General features: G+C 43.5%; 1 protein-coding gene across 4 annotated transcripts in view; it reads right to left on the minus strand.

Moving 5' to 3' along the window:
- Positions 1 to 13479, minus strand: part of Akap6 (A-kinase anchoring protein 6) — a 504011-nt gene that overhangs the window by 440939 nt on the left and 49593 nt on the right. For 2 of the 4 annotated variants that reach the window (XM_076550667.1, XM_006975274.4), the window contains exon 2: positions 3 to 195. The exons of 1 other annotated variant lie outside the window; for it this stretch is intronic. The gene's annotated coding sequence lies outside the window, so the exon portion shown is untranslated. Of the gene's footprint in view, positions 1 to 2; positions 215 to 13479 lie in introns of all 4 variants that reach the window. One more of the 4 variants, XM_076550666.1, reaches the window with a different exon arrangement.

The following is a 13479-nucleotide window of genomic DNA, read 5'->3' on the forward strand; positions in this document are numbered from 1 at the left end:
ACCATCTCCTGCTCCCGGCGTCTTCTTTTGATGTTTACAGCACATCTGTAGGATGCAATACTAGGAGATGCCTTGTTTGACCTGCTGCATGATGCTGTGACATCAGTTCAGATGATGCAGCTCATTATGGGAAAGACTGCTGTTGCTATGGCAACTGGGATGTGCTAGGAATCTTTGCTGCATTTCCAGTGGAGCCTGAGACAATACGGAAGCTCTGTAAGGAACAGACAATATGCAAAATCTAGTCCAACGGAAGAGGGTTCCTCATTGGACTAAAATCTGTTGTTTAAAAAGGGCTTTCCTACAGGAATTTGGGGGAAAAAATTAAAATCACCTCTTTATTTGTTGCTCCAGATCTAGAGAATAAAGATGGGAGTGGAATGTACATTAGGCACTAAGAAAATACAAACTCATATTCATGCTTCCCTATCAGGTGATTTGATCATTTCTTCTCTCTGGCTAGTGACAATACCTCTTTAAAAGTTACTAAAAAGAGTTTTAGTTCCTGTCCAGTCAAAGACCAAAAGAACAAAGCAGGGAGTAAAAAAAAAAAAAAAAAAAAAAAAAAAAAAAAAAAAAAAAAAAAAAAAATTTAAATGTAATGAACAGCTGACCAAGTGAGTCTGATTCTCAAGAATGTAGACAAATAATTCTCAAAACATGGGCCAATCCTCAGCCAGCTGGGCCTGCCCTGATGGTGTTCCCTGATGGACAGCAACCCACAGAACTTGCAGCTGCAGAACTCAGCTGCCACCGAACCTTCAGGGGCAGTGGGAAGGGGTTCCAGTCCAGGGACTACTGTTCCCTTGTCTGACAGAGAACTTCTCTCACTCACGGGCAAGATGCAAGGATCTTTGGGGGTTTAAACACAGAACAAGTGGGAGACCTGTAGAAATCTCTTGTCAGGACCACTCCCAACACTGGGATCTGTTGTTCTCTGGAGGCAGTAAGAGTGCCTACCCTAGAGACCACTCCCTCCCCTTCCCCACTGGGCACCTTAAAAGAAGACTCAAGAAGGGATTTCTCCAGTTAGTCAAAGAAAAGGAAATCCAGACTAATTGCTTTTTTTCCACTCTGAAGCATACACAAACATCATGTTGAGACACTGAGGCGAACTAAGCATGGGACCAGCAGCCCCTCTCTGGTATATTTAATCCTTGCAGGCCACTGACAGAGAAAGGCAGGATCAAACTGACCTACAGCCGTTCTATCTTTACAACTCGGAAGAGAAGCAACATTCTGAAAACCCAGTATCTAATGAAGCAGTTGTATGGCCCCCTCCCTCGCTGAGATTTTAAACAGCCCTGTTCATCAGAAGCCTGGAGGGTGGGGCTGGGGAGACAGAAGGAACTAAGGCAGCCTCCCTGTGAAGAGAAACCCATCAAATGCAGGAGGGGTGCCAAGATCCTAGCAGGGTGCACCAGCAGCCTTGCACAGAGCAGCCCTGCCCTGGATGGGAAGCCATGATTGTTCTGGTGTTCCCTAATGAGAAAGAAGGAAGGGAAAAGCAGGAGGAGAAACTGCCGCCACCTCAGCAGTGCAGCAGAGCTTGACTGCCCGGTCTTAGACCACACAGCACACACACACACACACACACACACACTGAGAGGGTAGCATAGAGGCCCTGCAGAGCCAGGAGCACTGAGCTGGGGCTCAGCCGATCCACCCAGGATGCTATTTCCCCCTAGAGTTCCTGTGTGCTGCTGCCCAATCCAGGAACCTCTCTGGAGCTCGGGGGTCTCATCTGAGGGAGGATGGACTTAGCTAACAGTCATGGTCTGCTACTGCTACTAAAAATGCTTCTTTGATGATACGGAGCAAAGCTGGACTGCCTCTGTGGGGGTGGGGGTAGGGGTAGGGGTGGGGGTGGAGGTAGGGGTGGGGGTGGGGGTGGGGGGATAAGAGGCCCAGAGTCAAGACTCTTGGGCCCTTCTTACCACAGTTACCAACTCTACGTACTACAGAGTACTATGGGCCTCTCTGAAGAACTCTTGGGCCTCCACAAAAAAATGTGTGAAAGCCATAGAGCTAGAACCAGATTAGACTTTCCAGAGAACAAATCTCAAGGCCCCATAAAGAGGAGAGGCCAGGCCAACAAATGGACAGATAAACAATAATGTCATTTTACCCAGTCATAAGGAGAATGAAATTATGTCATTTGTAGGAAAATGGGCAGGACTACAGATCATGACGTTAAGCAAAATAAGCTAGCTAAAGATAGACAAATTCACATTTTCTTTTATTCACAGAATATATATGATATATGAACTTATCACATATATTATATATGCTATATTTATACATATGATATGTTTGTATAGGATATATATTATATATATGATATATTTATATATGTGATATATTTCACACCTGAATACATTTTCTGTCCACAGTTCCAGGTGTGGCAGGAAAGAATAGGTAGAACAATAAATCTGACACCAGGTCAGATTTTTAACATCCTAGACTAGCTGAACAGTAGCTCACAAGTTGACCCAGTTGGCTAAAAATGGTGACCATTTTTAGTAGAAGCAAGCCATAAAGTATGTCCTTGCTTTGTGAATGGGCCTATGTTAGTTCACTCTGGACTTTTGTGGCCTTTGCTCTGCTGCTCACCTCCTAGGGTTGTTTTTGAAGATCATATACGGCATATAAGGTATATAATGGTGTCTTAGTGTTCTATGGCTGTGAAGAAACACCATGACTGTGGAAGCTCTCATGAAAGAAAGCATTCAGTTGGGGCTTGCTTACAGTTTCAAGAGGGTCAGCCCATTATCATGGCAGGGAGCAGGGGAGCACATTGGCAGACATGTTGCTGGAGAAAGAGCTGACTACATCTGGCTTCGCAGTCAGCAGTGCTGTGGGATGATCTTTTTGTATGCCGTGAGGATGTGTCTTTCTTATCTCATCTGCCTAAGGCACTTTCTGATTGGTTGAATAAAGAGCTGAACTTCCAATAGCTAGGCAGGAAATGATAGATGGGACTTCCAGGGAGACAGAGGAACTCAGGGGAAGAATCTGAGAGGCGGGGATTCATCAACCAGACACAGAGGAAGTCGTAAGCAGAGGTGAAGAGCCACATGGCAGAATGTAGCTTAATATAAATGGGTTAATTTAAGTTTTAAGAGCTAGTTGGGAACAAGCCCAAGCTAAGGCCAAGCTTTCATACTTTAAAATAAGTCTCTGTGTCATCATTCAGGAGCTGGTGATCCAAAGAAAGACCCATTAACACAGTAGGAAGAGAGAGACACTAGGCCTGGCATAGGCTTTTGAAACCTCAAAGCCCACCCCCAGTGACACACTTCCTCCAACAAGGCCACACCTACTCTAACAAGCCCACACCTCCTAATCTCTCAAACAGTGCCACTCCCTGATAATCAAGCATTCAAATATATGAGTCTATGGAGACCATTCTGACTCAAACTCCCACATTCTACTCCTTGGCCCCATAGGCTTATAGCCATATCATAATGCAAAAGATACATTCAGTCCAACTTTAAAAGTCCCCATAGTTTTTCAGTCTCAAGACTGCTTCAAAGTCTTCGAAGTCTAAAGTCTCTTCTGAGACTCAAGGAAAGCTCTCAAACTGTAACCCCTGTAAAATTAAAATCTAAAACCAGATCACATACTTCCAACACACAATGGCATAGAATATACATTATCATTTCCAAAGGGAGGAAAGGGAGCATAGTGAGGAAATACTGGACCGAAACAAGACCAAAAGCCAGCTAAGCAAACTCCAAACTCTGCATCTCCATGTCTGGTGTCAAAGTGCTCTTCAGGTCTCCAACTCCTTTTGACTTTGTTGACTGCAACACACTTCTCTCCTTTGGACTGGTTCCACACCCAGTCTGCAGCTCTCCTTGGCAGGTATCCCACAACTCTGGCATCTCCATCTTGGGGTCTGCAGGGCAATCCAAGCTTCACATCCACAGCTTCATACAATAGCCACTCTGGACCTCCATGCAGGGACATCCCTGACACACACCTGAACTCAGCAGCTTTCCTTAGTCATTGAGGGAGATTTCATAACCCCTTTCTTGTTTCCTTGACTCTAAAGCCAGAACCACATGGCTTGGCTAAAACTGCCCTGTTCTTCGGCTTGCTGGGGCTGGAACTTTGTCCACTTGTTCAAAAAATATTTTCACCAGCTTTCTGTTTGCTATGATTTCCTTCACTGCTTAGCTTTGCTTTAGTTTCTTTTCACAAATTAGATGCTTAGCTCGGTGGAGTCTTGCCCTGAGTTCTCCACTCTCTTTATTCCATTTAACTTTTTATCTCCTTGAGCACTAGGCTTAGCTCCATTAGACTTCCTGGTGCTCTTTTTCTCTTCAAACTATACATTTTGTATTTTTTTTCCTCAACTTGCTCCTTTTCATAAAAGATCTGAATAAGATTGGCAGTGGCACAGGCCTTTAATCACAGTAGGGCAAAAGCAGGCAAATACCGGTGAGTTCAAGGCCAGCCTGGTCTACAGGTGGAGTTCCAGGACAGCCAAGATTACACAGAGAAACCCTGTCTGAAAAAAATTGGGGAAAAACAAGAGCTGGGTGGTGGTAGTGCACACCTTTAATCCCAGTAGAGGCATATGGAGCTCTGTGAGTTTGAGGCCAGCCTGGTCTACAGAGCGAGTCACAAGACAGGCTCCAAAGCTACACAGAGAAACCCTGTCTCAAAAAAAAAAAAAAAAGAAAGAAAGAAAGAAAAAAAGAAAAAAGTTTGGCAACTACTAAGCTGTCTTGAAATTTCCTCTGCCAATGCCATTAATCCCAAACTCTTCAATTTAGCCTATAGCGGACTTTTTGGACAAGGGAAGAAAGCAGCCACATTCTTTACCAAAATATTCCAAGAACAATCTCTAGGCCACTTTCTAATATTCTTTCCCTCTGAAGCTTCTTGAACTGGACCCCCATAGTTCCAATAACCCTTAGCACCACTGTCTTCCACGCTCCTACTAGGATGGCCCATTAAGCCCAGTTTAACACATTCAACTAATTTCCTAATCAAAGTTCCGAAGTCCACATTCTACCAGCAAACAGCATGGTCTGGATTGTCACAGCAATGCCCCACACTCCCTGGTACCAACTTCTGCTTTAGTGAGTGTTCTGTTGTTGTGAAGAAACACCAAGACCATGACAACTCTAATAAAAGGAGGCTTTTAATTGGAACTTCAGTACAGTTTCAGAGGTTTAGTCCATTATCACGGCAGGGAGCATGATGGCATGCAGGCAGACATGTTGCTGGAGAAGTAGCTGAGAGTTCTACACCTGGATCCACAGGCAGCAAGAAGAGAGACACTGGGCCTGGCTTGGGCTTTTGAAACCTTAAAGCTCACCCCCAGTGACACTTCTTCCAAGAAGGCCACACCTCCTAATCTCTCTCAAGTAGTGCCACTCCCTGATGCCCAAGCATTCAAATATATAAGCTTATGGGGGGTGCATTCTTATTCAACCACCACAAATGGAATTTTGGAAGCCAAAAATACCAGACTTTGTTTATGTCACTGTTATCAAACTTGTACCATTAATGGAGGCTCCTTAGCACTCAGATTCCAGGCTCTAGGATCAGATGGTTGGAAAACAGACACCAAGGTCTACAGAGCTACTGAAGAAAGCCAGCCAGACAACATCCACTGCAGAGATCAGGAGAGGTTGAAGTGGGGAGGGGGGTCCTCTCAGATGCCACACTACAGCTTTGGGCAACAAGGTACAGTTCAGTCACTCCTTGAGAACAGAACTAGCAGGGTCAGAGGAAAGAAGAGAAATAGGAGCCTCACGCTGAGTGCTTAGAAGATTTTCCAAATTACAGAGAGGCCTGAAAAATAATGTGTGAGTAAACACTTTTTACTGTTGATTTTATTTATTTTTATGTGTGTGAGTGCTTTGCCTGCATACACCACATGCCTGGTGCCCACAGAGACCAGAAGAGGAGATTAGATTCCCTGAATGGAGTAACAGATGGTTGTGAGCTGCCATATGGGTGTTGAGAATTGAACCTGTGTCCTCTGGAAGAGCGGCCAGTGCTCTTATTTTATGCGGAATATAAAAAGTGGCTCTACCTTGGAAATGTATTTAAAATGCAGCATGTGTTGCCATTCTGCTCTTTTTAGAGATGACTCTTTACCCTCCGGAAATACTAGATCTGGGGCTGGGAAGGGGAGCGTGAAGATAGTGGTTGCTGCCCAAATAGGAGGACATGATTTTGAATCCCCAGCACCCACCTAAAAGCCAGTGTGGGAGCCTGTGCCTGTATCCCAGGAGCTGGTATGAGGAAGATACGAGAATCCCAAGGTCTTCCTGTCCAGACAATCTAGCCAAAATGGCAAGCTCCAAGTGCAGAGAGAAACCATTTCTCTAGATAGATAGATAGATAGATAGATAGATAGATAGATAGATAGATAGATAGATAGATAGATAAATGAACCAGAATATATAAAGGAAGGTATTTGACACTGACCTCTGGCCTCCACGTGCACTCTCATGGGCAACCACATACATATATGTGCACATGCACATTATACACACATACACACACACACCACAAATATGTGTACACTTACACACATGAATTTCTGGGCTTTTAAGTGAATGCAGAGTACAGAGCATTTTAGGCAGGTTACCTGGGATGGATGTCCTTCATGGGTGTGCTCTTCATAGAGAAGGGAGAAAGAAACATTAGGAGGCCAGTAGGACAGACTGGAGTGGACAGTTCACCCACACCAACGCTCTCCTGTGTTCTAGGTGCACCCCAGTGCTGTTACCTCCAGGTAGGCCCTGAGACTGGTTCTAACCAATGGAATGGGACCCAAGGGGAAATTGTTACCTTAAAGGGAGGCTAAAATGTGTCCTCTGTTTTCCCTCCCTTGCTAGCTGGTCCAAAGAACCCAGTGGATCCCCGAAGTCCTGACAGATAGTGGAACCACACCGTGAGTGTCCCTGTGTCATGGAAGGACTACATGAGAGCAAGGCACCTTCTTCCAACTGTTCACTTTCACTGGGATGCAGTGAGCAAGAAATAAGCCGTTGTAGTGGTTAATCTTGCCTGTCAACTTGACTCAGCTGAGAGATGTCTAGGAGATTAATACAGCACACATGTATGTCTGAAGATGTTTCCAGGAAGAATTTTCTGCGAGTGGTCTGACTTAGTGAGTGGGCTGATCCACTGAACGGGCTGATCCACTGACTGCTTCAAGATCTGAATAGAGGGGCCCTAGGGATGGTTCAGTAAGTAAAGATCTTGCAGCAGAGTGTAAAGACCCAAGTTCAGATCCCTAGCACACACATAAAAGCCAGATGTGATAGCACATGTCTATAACCTGATGTAGGGTGGGGAGGGGCAGAATCCCCGGAGCTGGCTGGTCAGTCAGTCTAGTCAAAAGAGCAAGTCCAGATTAGATGAGAGACATTGCCTCAAAACAAAGAGGCTATTCAAGTCACGTGACGTCAAGACTTCTGGCCTCCATACGCACCTCCACGTACAAGCACAGTCATCCATACATATACACACAGACACACACACACACACACACAAAAAAAAAAAAAAAAAACCAGGAAGACTATGGGGAGCAGTGGAGCTGTGAAAGGAAGGTGGGCCTGAGCTGGAGGAGGCAGCGGCCATGAGGGCACACCTTGGAAGTATACGCCTTGACTTTGGCTCCTTCCTGCTCCTCATGGTTGCTTCCTGGCTGCCATGACGTAACTTTCCCTCACCACGACCTTCCCTCTGTGATGGTATTGCTTTCCCACCTGCCGGAAAACAACACAGCCAGCTGACAGGGACCTGAGCATCTGGAGCTGTGAACCCAAATCAATGCTGCCTCCTTAAGTCGTCCTTCTCAGGAATTCTGTCACAATGACAAAACAAATGAGAGCCACTGAGACTTCAGGATTTATGATGGACCAAAGTCTTTTGGTAAATAAAATTGTTATGATTTAATAAAGCATACATGATAAATAGAAATAATAGACAAAATTTGTCAGTTGTAGAGCTAAGGTACATTATTATTATTATTATTATTATTATTATTATTATTATTATTATATGACAAACCCAAGAACAGGTTCCTTTATTGAAGACCTGGGAGCCTTTAATCTACTAACATGTATTGAGATTCCCATAGGAAAAGACATAATATACAACATTTTCCTAATTTATTTACCACAGAGTTCTTTTCTTGTGGACTAACGTCTCATTGGCTGTCCCATCTACACACAACATGGGAACATGGCTGAATCCAATGGGCTTGAAAGCCCATGAGTCATATTCCAGCCTGCGGGGGGGGGGGGGGGAGATACAAGGAAAGAAAGAACGAAGCTTCTCTAATCACTAGTATAATTCAGCCTTCCTCCGATCCTTGTCTGCCATCAAACTGACAAGACAGAAATTATGTGAGAGCATTAGGAATGGTAACGTGTGTATAAATGTTTCCTCTTTGCCAGTTCTTCAACTAATAAGTAGGAGCTGTACTACAAATTCTTGTGGTTCCAGAAGAATCTTTCCCAAATCAAGAATTCATGATGAAACATTTATCTTGTGTTTGTATTATAAGATTAACATGTACATGCATACACACATATGTATTTATATGTGTATATATGACATATGTGTGTATGTGTCCATATATACATATTTATATATATTATTTATGTTATTTAATATATATGTATATATATTAAAGCTGGGCTAGAGAGATGGTACAGTGATTTCAAGCACTCACTGCTCATTGGTGAGGACCAGCATTCAGATCCTGGTATCCATTTAAGCCAGCATTGACAAATGCCTCTAACTCCAGATCCAAGAGATCTGACACTCTCTTCCGGCCTTCACATATGTGCACACACACAAAATCAATATTTAATTTTTTTTTTATCTTAAAGCCACTTCTGAAGTACATCAGGCCTTGTCTTCTCAGTGTTTAATGAGAATAGGTATGGATCTGAGAAATGTTGGGGAATCTGAGCTAACTGGGAAAGTACTAATGTATTTCAAGGTATGCCCCCAACCCACCCCACCCCAAGGCACTGTTTAATATAATAACCATGTGTCTTGCATCCACTTGATGTCTCAGTGGATACTCCCATTCACCACAGATAACTTCAAGGACTCCACGTCGGGGTTTCACCATCCTCCAGCACCCGAGTCCTTGGAATACACTGATCACGTGGAGAAGAGAGATGGGAGATGACACAGAATCAGGTCTGAAAGAACTAGTCATTTCCACCACGTTACAAAACTAAGAGGAGATTGGGAGCATTCGGGTGCCTAAGACAATCACAGCCAACAGGCAGCATCGGTGGAGTCAGAGAACTCACCAGCAGTGTGACATCAAGCAGTCTTCTTACTCAGCAGCCATGCAGCAACCCATGCAACAGTGCAGGGTCCAGCAACCACCATATCTGGCCCCCAGTGACAATAAGATGAGGGTACATTAGGTCATAAAGCAGGCCCCCAAAATGGCAGTGCTACAGACAAAGTCCTGAGATAACAATTTGATCCAAGCCAGGCTGGATTCTTACTGAGTCAACACAAAGGCTCCTAGCAGGTCAACAGAAGCCTCAACTCAGCATTCCTTAGATAGCTGAAGTGGGTTTCCACTTATCAGAAAAGCCACGGCTTCCCTTCTCCTCCCCCAATGGTCAACCTTGGTTCCTGACTAACCCAACAGCCTCCAGCAGTTCAGAGTCCCTGGCTAACTCCCAGACAGTTCTGGCCTGCATGCCAAATCCCACCGTGAACTTGCCAATAAAACCGACCAGGCTTTTCCCGCCAGCTGCTAGCCTCTCCTCTCTGGGGCAGCGTGGCAGTTTGCCCCCACAATAAACTGTCCTCCTACTCACGAGGGGTCTAGTTTGGGGGGTTCGCTTCACTTTGCTTACAGGTACTGCCTATCCAAGGGTACACAGCCTTAAAACTGCCCCTATTCACATGTCCCAATATCTCTGTATCAACTTCACAGATAGAACTTCCATGGATTTCCATGAGAGACTGGCCCAGTCGTGACTCTGCACCCAGAGAAGACCAAATGTTGACTCCATGAAATTCTCTTGAAAAGAATTACACAGACACAAATCTAAAGTAAATACTCGACTTTATATGTGTGTGCATATAATATATATACATATATATATATATATATATCAGTATTATAAAATAACAAAATAAAGTAGCAAAACAATTGCTTTATCCAGATCTGGGTTTATAGTGTTTCTCAGCTCTTATATCATATTTTTCCATAAAGATAAGACGTTTTCCTAACTACACAAGATTAGGAGCTATTGCAGAGCCTGTTTTATTGGCATGTTAGTCCTTGGCTTAAGTGAAAACCACCCAAGAAATGTGACGTGCCGTGGAATAACCGCTGTGGTCAGACGGCACCGTACTCGCATATGGATCGGATTTGGAATCGTTAGCAGTATACTGCCGAATACATCTGGTCGGAGAAGAACGAAGAGTGAGGAAAAGGATGGTATCCCAAGACGGTAATCAGCCAGCACCACTTTGATATGCGAGATTTGGGGTGTTAACTTTTCAAACTGTGAACACCAAAGCCTCCCCTGCCCTGTCCCCCAGGAGGGGTCAAGATCTCAATGTAAGTTTTGGAACCAACTTTGGTGTCCTTGTCCCAGCAGAAGCTGACCTTGTGAGTAATGGCCACTCACACAGCAAGACTTGAGGAAAAGCCAACCCCAGACTCACTGTGTCCCCCTCAAGCCCGACCAGGTTCCTAAATCACCTCAGGTTTCAATCCACTGAGTTGTAAACCAATAAATATTTTGGATGATTAGATGACTATCAACCACCACCAACCAAAGCAGTAGACGCTGTGGGAAGGGCACTGAACAGGAAAGGGAGACACTGGACAGATGTTCTAGCTATAATTAGCCATGGGAAATGGGGCCGAGGTTATTTAAGCTCTTTCAGATCCACCGCTGTAAAATGATAAATAATCACACTGCTTACCTAACACTGCTGTGACAACCCAAGAAGTGAATTGTGCCAGACATGACAGCTCAAGCCTGGAATCCCGATACGGGGAAGGCTGAGGTGAAAGGATTATACATCCAAGGCCAGTCTGGAATAGATAGGAAACCCCTCCCCTCCACTTTACACCACCGAGAACGTGGAACGGAAAATAAAATGCTTTCCTTAAAAGCACTTTAAAGCCAAGGCAGAATAAGTACAGAAAAGTAGGAAAGAGATGGAAGAATAAGAGTAATAGAGGAAGGAGGGAGAAAAGGGGCAGAGGAAAGAGGAAAGGAAACTGGAGAAAAGGAGAGAAAGAACTGAGGAACCAGATTGGGAAAAAAAACTAAAAAAAAGGAAGAGTTTTAAAACATAAAATAAAATAATGTACTTTGAGAACTCAAATTCCTGATTAAGCTCTGTTCCCACCTAATGTACATCCTTAGACAAAGTTTCTATCTCAACTTCAGAATTTTCCCTAAGAAATGAGGATAATAAAGACCTTGCAGGGTTAATAAAGACTTGTGATTACTCATTAGAAACAAGTTTTGTTAAATAAAAAGAAAGAACCTTTCTTCATAATATTATAGTTAAAACACCAACTATACAGACCAAGATGGCGTATTGCAAACAGTAAAAGAAAACCAGGAGGACTTAGACTACTTGCTATATTTCAAGTACTGAAAGGTAACAATAACTTCTAATACTAATTATCTCAACTACCCGAAAAAGGAGCTGGAGAGCTGTCTCACTGTACTGCTCTTCCAGAAGAACTGAGGTTGAGTCTCAACACTCACATCAGCTCACAACCATGTGCAACTCAAGCTCGAGGGTGACCCAACTTCTCTGGCCTCTGTAGGCACCTGCACTTATCTGAACATACCCTCTCTGCGCCCCCCATAATTAAATAATTAAAATCAACTCTTCACCTAAGCCCTTCTGGTTTTTTCAAGGTTTTAAAGATACCACCTTGGGGTTAAAAGAATGAAAAAAGGTATTTCAGGTAAATGTAACTAAAAAACAAGTGGGCATAGCTATTCTAATATCTGACAAAACACACTTCAGACCAAAACTAGCCAGACAATTAAGTATGGACATACCATACTCATTAAAGGAAAAGTCCACCAGCAGGATGTTATAATCCTAAACATACATAAATCAAACACTGAGTTGCCTAGTTTCATACAAGCAGGACTATCAGACCTAAAATTACAGAATTATCCCAACACAGTGAGAGCAGGTGATTCCAGTCCTCTGCTTTCAGGAATAGACAGGTCATCTAGGAAAAAAAAATCAGACAAACTCCAGAGTTAATGAGATCAAATATTGACAAACCTTTAGTCAAATTAACCAGATCATAGAGAAAGGGGAGCAAGGGGGCCCAAATTAATAAATTAGAGATGAAAGGAGGCATTACAACAGACTCTAAGGGAATCCAAAGATTTGTAATGACATTTAAAAAGCCTATACTCTACCAGATTGGAAAAATCTGAAAGAAATTGACAAATTAACCTACCAAAACTAAATCAAAATGAAGAAATTAACTTAAGTAGACTCATGAGAACCAGAGATGGAAGAAGCAATTTAACATTCTCCAACAGCAACAAGAATCTCGGGGCCAGATAGATAAGTCCATCACAGAATTAGACCAGAACGTTAAAGAAGAGCTACACCATACTCCCCAAAACATTTCCCAAAACAGAAAAGGAAGGAACATTGCCCATGTGCTCTGATGAAACCAGAATTACCATGACACCAAAACTGGACCAAGATCAAACAAAAGGAGGGGAGGGAGGAGAGGAGAGGGGAGGAAGAGGAGGATGGGGGAGGAAGAGGAGGGAGAGGGTGAAGAAAATTTAGGCCAATATCTCTGACTATAGAGCAAATATTCTTTTCCTTTTCTTATTTTTTATTATTTATTTTATTTATTTGTTTTTTTGTGTTTTTTTTTTTTTTGAAACAGGGTTTCTCTATGCAGCTCTGGCTGTCTTATAACTCACTCTGTAGACCAAGCTGGCCTCAAACTCACAGAGATCCACCTGCCTCTGCCTCCCAAGTACTGGGATTAAAGGTGTGTGCCACCACCACCTGGCTGCAAAAATTCTTAATAAACTATTTGTAAACTAAATGCAAGAACATATCAAAAATATTACCGATCATTGTCGTCTCAGTTGATTATATTGCCGTTGTAAGACACTGTGACCGGGACAACTTATAAAATAAAGCATTTAATTTGAGGCTCACAGTTCCAGAAGGTTCGAATCCATGACTGTCATGGTTGAGAGCAGGGCGGCAAGCAGTCAGTCATGGTGCTGGAGCAGCGGCTGAGAGCTTACGTTTTGATCCATCAGCACAAAGCAACGAGTGCTAACTGGAAATGATTTGAGCTTTTGAAACCTCAAAGCCCACCCCCAGTGACATACCTCCTCCAACAAGGCCACACCTCCTAATCCTTTCCAAACAGTTCCACCAACTGGGAACCAAGTATCAAATACATGAGCCTACGAAGGCCTTTCTTAC

The sequence above is a fragment of the Peromyscus maniculatus genome, chromosome 14 (assembly GCF_049852395.1).
Source record: "Peromyscus maniculatus bairdii isolate BWxNUB_F1_BW_parent chromosome 14, HU_Pman_BW_mat_3.1, whole genome shotgun sequence".
In the NCBI taxonomy this organism is placed as follows: domain Eukaryota; kingdom Metazoa; phylum Chordata; class Mammalia; order Rodentia; family Cricetidae; genus Peromyscus; species Peromyscus maniculatus.